Raw genomic sequence first — 5,000 nt, forward strand, 5'->3', positions numbered from 1 at the left:
GCATGATGACTGCACTGATGAGAAACGAGGGAAGCAAAACGAGACCGATGAAAGAGAGAAACACTGAGAGGAAGAGAGGGAGAGAGAGACGAGAGAGGGAGAGAGAGAGAAAGAGGAAAAGGAGAATGCTGAAAGAGAGAAACACTGTGAAGAAAAGGATGGCGAGAGAGGGAGAGAGAGAGAACGAGGAGAAGGGAGAGAGAGAGAGAGAGGGAGAGAGAGAGAACGAGGAGAAGGGAGAGAGAGAGAACGAGGAGAAGGGAGAGAGAGAGAGAGAGAGGGAGAGAGAGAGAACGAGGAGAAGGGAGAGCTCATTTAAGAGCTCTGTTGAAGCCATGCCTAATATATATTAGCATATATTTCATCCTTCCTGGACTTCTAAAAAGAGTTGAACATTCCAAGGTTTTTACATAATCAGCACATACATATTCACCAGACAGATGCTGCAGAGAGAGGAACATCACCTCTCTCTCAATATGTAATGCACTTATATGGCAGCATGAACACTGCTTGCATTTGTTTAATGCACTTTTAAAGGGACAGAGAGGAATGGGGCGAGTGGCAGATGGGTGTTTGAGACTGTCTATTACCTAGTTATTCCACTCAATTTTCTTTTTCGTGAACAACAATTTAAAATTCATTCAGAGAGAGAGAGAGAGAGATAAAGAGAGAGATTGAGCGAGCGAGAGAGAGAGAGAGAGATTGAGCGAGTGAGAGAGAGAGACTGAGCAAGAGAAAGAGAGAGAGTTTCTAATGTTAGTAAGCGTGTTTGACATAAGAGGAGGAGGGCTTGTCAGTGGTTAGAAAAATGCAGTGACATTACTCCAGCGCCACCTATCAGCTCCACCTCGCCTGTCAAGCCCGGGTGATTTGGGGGTGGTTGCCGAGAGGCTACGGCAAATTACATCCATGTGTCAGTTAGACACATCTGATGTAATAAATGAGAGAGAGAGAGACTGTGTGTGTGTGTGTGAGAGAGAGAGTTTGTGTGTGTGTGTGTGTGTGTGTGTGTGTGTATGTGAGAGAGAGAGAGAAAGAAAGAGAAAGACAGAGTAAATGAGAAGGAGAGATAGAAAGAGTTGGGTTGGAGAGAGGGAGAGATCTAATTTGTGTGATGAGTGAGGTAGAATGTCTCCCTCCATTCATCTTGGCGCACAATTCCTCCCCAACAGTAGCACCTGCTGCAACAGCTGGCTGTGTCCTCATCCCCTGCTGTGATGCCTCGACTGTGTCTTGTTGTCCAGTTTTCGGCCCCTCTGCCTCTAATCCCTCCGCAAGCCAGCGTGATCCTCTGTGACGGGCGGCGGGATGGCCACGGGGCGTTTCACTCGTGGAGATGTTTACTCGGCCGATCATCCCTCTTACAGTCTTGAGGAGAAAGTCAAATCCCACTGCTGTCATCATTATTGTATTACACTTTTAAGCTTAGCCTCTGCTGTTGAGGCATACGAGGTAGTCTGAGATGAAAAGGCGCTCGGTGATGGACTTCATTCTCACCGGACGTCTTCTGGTAATGATGTGTGCTCATTAAATGGAGACGCTCTTCTTTGGGTTGTGTTTGTGTTTGGGTTGTGTTTGTGTTTGTGCACACCACCCAGTGAGTGGGGGAGAGGGGATGCTGTGGCACTTGAGGACAGGCAGAAGGCCTTCCAGCTTCACACACACAGACGGCATGAGCTGATGTGGCAACGGCCAAGACATTCATCTAGCTCCCAGTGTGTGAGTGTGTGTGCTTTTGCACAAGTTAGTGTGGGGATGTGTGTGTGTGTGTGTGTGTGTGTGTGTGTGTGTGTGTGTGTGTGTGTGTGTGTGTGTGTGTGTGTGTGTAAATTAGAGAGGGAATGTGTCAGCTTGCATGCATTTGCATATTTGCATGTGTTCATGTGTCTTTGGGTAGGTGTGTGAGTGTAGACTATGTGTGCCTCTGCTGTGTGTGTGTGTGTGTGTGTGTGTGTGTGTGTGTGTAAATTAGAGAGGGAATGTGTCAGCTTGCATGCATTTGCATATTTGCATGTGTTCATGTGTCTTTGGGTAGGTGTGTGAGTGTAGACTATGTGTGCCTCTGCTGTGTGTGTGTGTGTGTGTGTGTGTGTGTGTGTGTGTGTGTGTGTGTGTGTGTGTGATTTAGAGAGGGAATGTGTCAGCTTGCATGCATTTGCATATTTGCATGTGTTCATGTGTCTTTGGGTAGGTGTGTGAGTGTAGACTATGGGTGCCTCTGCTGTGTGTGTGTGTGTGTGTGTGTGTGTGTGTGTGTGTGTGTGTGTGTGATTTAGAGAGGGAATGTGTCAGCTTGCATGCATTTGCATATTTGCATGTGTTCATGTGTCTTTGGGTAGGTGTGTGAGTGTAGACTATGTGTGCCTCTGCTGTGTGTGTGTGTGTGTGTGTGTGTGTGTGTGTGTGTCTGTACTCATACATCTTGGCCTCTCTCTGTTGCCTGTGTAGACTGGAGCCCATTGTAAACCTCTGGGCATAAATGTTGCAGGGCTCTCCTGTTGTGATGCCAAGTGCTGGATGCGTCGCTTCACGTTGATCTGGGCCTCTTTCTGGCTGTGATGATGACTCACACGCAGACAAAGTGTTTACGTATCATATCCTTCCCTCAGCTAACTCTTTCTCTCTTTCTCTCTCTCTCTCTCTCTCTTATACACACACACACACACACACACACACACACACACACATACACATGCGCGCACACACAATCAGCGGAATGATGTTAACAGGACATTTAAGCCATGTTCTGTTGTTGCGACCCCCATAGGACTCCCAGCCTGGAGACAAATACTATCTCAGAACCCCCCCCCCCCAACAGCTTTCTGTTGTGACTTGTGGGTCTTTGGCAGACTATTTCAGACACAGTAGGATCTCATTCATTAGACTGCATCCTAATGGAGCCTGAGCGCATTGACCCTGTGGCAAACGTATTTACTGATGTTTCTATTTACCGCACGCCTCACCAAGCACCATTACCATGCAGCCGACTATTGCACAGCTACGGAGCTGTGGCCCTAATCAGCATCTGAGCATCATCAGGGGCTGGGTACGAGTGGCATTGTGGGTAGGAGAGCTTTGACACGGACGAATGGAAGCTTTCATGACACAATGGCTCTGCGATCCACTCCAAGCACTTAAGAGCACTGTTCACTTGTCTATCAGGGCGGTGAGTGTGTTTTTCCACGTACTTGTGTATATGTCTAGTGGGCAGGGGGTTGGCTGGGGTATGCCACAGTACGTAGGTAGCCCTGTTGCACTCTTATAATGCACTTATGATGTGCTTGTGTGTGTGTGTGTGTGTGTGTGTGTGTGTGAGGGAGACAGAGAAAGAGAGAGAGAAGGAGGGAGGGAGATGTAGTGTCTTTGCATTCTCTGAAGGTGGTATAATCCATTCATTTATAGCAGGCAGCAAAATCAGGTTCTGTGGTGTGCTGATGATGTATTTGACACAGGTGACCCTGATGACCAGGCTGGTTATTGGCCCACGGTTACTTATGGCCGACTTTCCCAGGTTGGAGCTTGAGAGTGTCAGAAACCTGTAATCACTCACATGAACCGAGACCCAAGATAAGAGCCCAAGGCAAGTCCAAAACCACAGAGCCACCTACCAGAACCACTGGCAGAGAGAGAGGGGGCTGAGAATGATGAGGGAGTGCAGGAGAAATGGAGGGGGGGGGCATCACAAAGTGAGGTGGAAAGGTAGCAGAGTGAAGAAGCTTGCAGTGGACCGTACCACTGTTACCTTTTCCTGTCAATCAAGTGATGGGGTTACAGCAGAGAGAGAGAGAGAGAGAGAGAGAGAGAGAGAGAAGTCATTTACTGCAGAATGTGACACCAGGATGTCAGGCTTTCATTTGTAGTACACTGCAACACAAGGGGGCTCATAATTCAATTTACTCAGCAAGAGAAGGTCAGAGCCACTTGTCAACACAGCCATGAGCAAGGTGTGGTGAGTGAAAAATGTGTGTGTCTGTGTGTGTGTGTGTGTGTGTGTGTGTGTGTGTGTGTGTGTGTGTGTGTGTGTGTGTGTGTGTGTGTGTGTATGTGTGTGTGCGTGTGTGTGTGTCTGTCAGTATTCATGTGTCTCCGTTTCTCCATGTCTCCGCACATGTTTGAGAAATTGACAAAAAAGGGGTAGGAGAAAGGTAGAGGCATTAGGATACTATCTTTACCAGTTTAATGTAACACTGCACCAGTCTGTCATTCTTTGAGGCAGGATAATATTTGGTGTCAGCTTCAAAAGGATGTTGTTGATGTCTCATGGTCATGCGAAGGGCAGATAAACACACTGACCATTTCAACTAGCAGCCCATACTGGGCACTATGTACTGTAGTTCTGTGGGTCGGACCGGAACACAGCCCATACTGGGCACTATGTAGTTCTGTGGGTTGGATCAGAACACAGCCCATACTGGGCACTATGTAGTTCTGTGGGTCGGATTAGAACACAGCCCATACTGGGCACTATGTAGTTCTGTGGGTTGGATCAGAACACAGCAGAAATCTAAGAGAAGCTTTCACAGCACAATGTTATCAGCAATATCTGATAAAGACAAGACCAAGAGACTGCCAAAAGACTGCCAAAAGACATCAGTTAGCATGACGGCTTTTTATCAGGGCCAACTCAGCAGTCAGTGGTAGTTTTAGTAACATTTTTAGGTAAGTAGCTTAATTGCTAGTTTTTTGACCAAAACCCCTTATGCTTCCTAAATTACTGACATGGAATCAAACAAAAGAAATCCAAATCAAATTTGTGTTGTTCATGCATTTACACTGTTGTGCAGAAATGCTTTGAGGACAGGAGATATGAAAATATATCCATATCTCATACTGTATGTCACTTCTAGCTCAAAAGGTCATTTTGGAAAGAGCAGACGTACAGAGGTTCACCTGTGTCAATCCAATAATTGAATGCAATCTTAGATGAATGACACACCAGCCAGAGGTGAACTCTTGACCTGATGTGGCTTTGCTACAGCTGGTAAGAGGCACACTACTGC

This window comes from Alosa alosa, chromosome 15 (assembly GCF_017589495.1).
Source record: "Alosa alosa isolate M-15738 ecotype Scorff River chromosome 15, AALO_Geno_1.1, whole genome shotgun sequence".
Lineage (NCBI taxonomy): Eukaryota > Metazoa > Chordata > Actinopteri > Clupeiformes > Clupeidae > Alosa > Alosa alosa.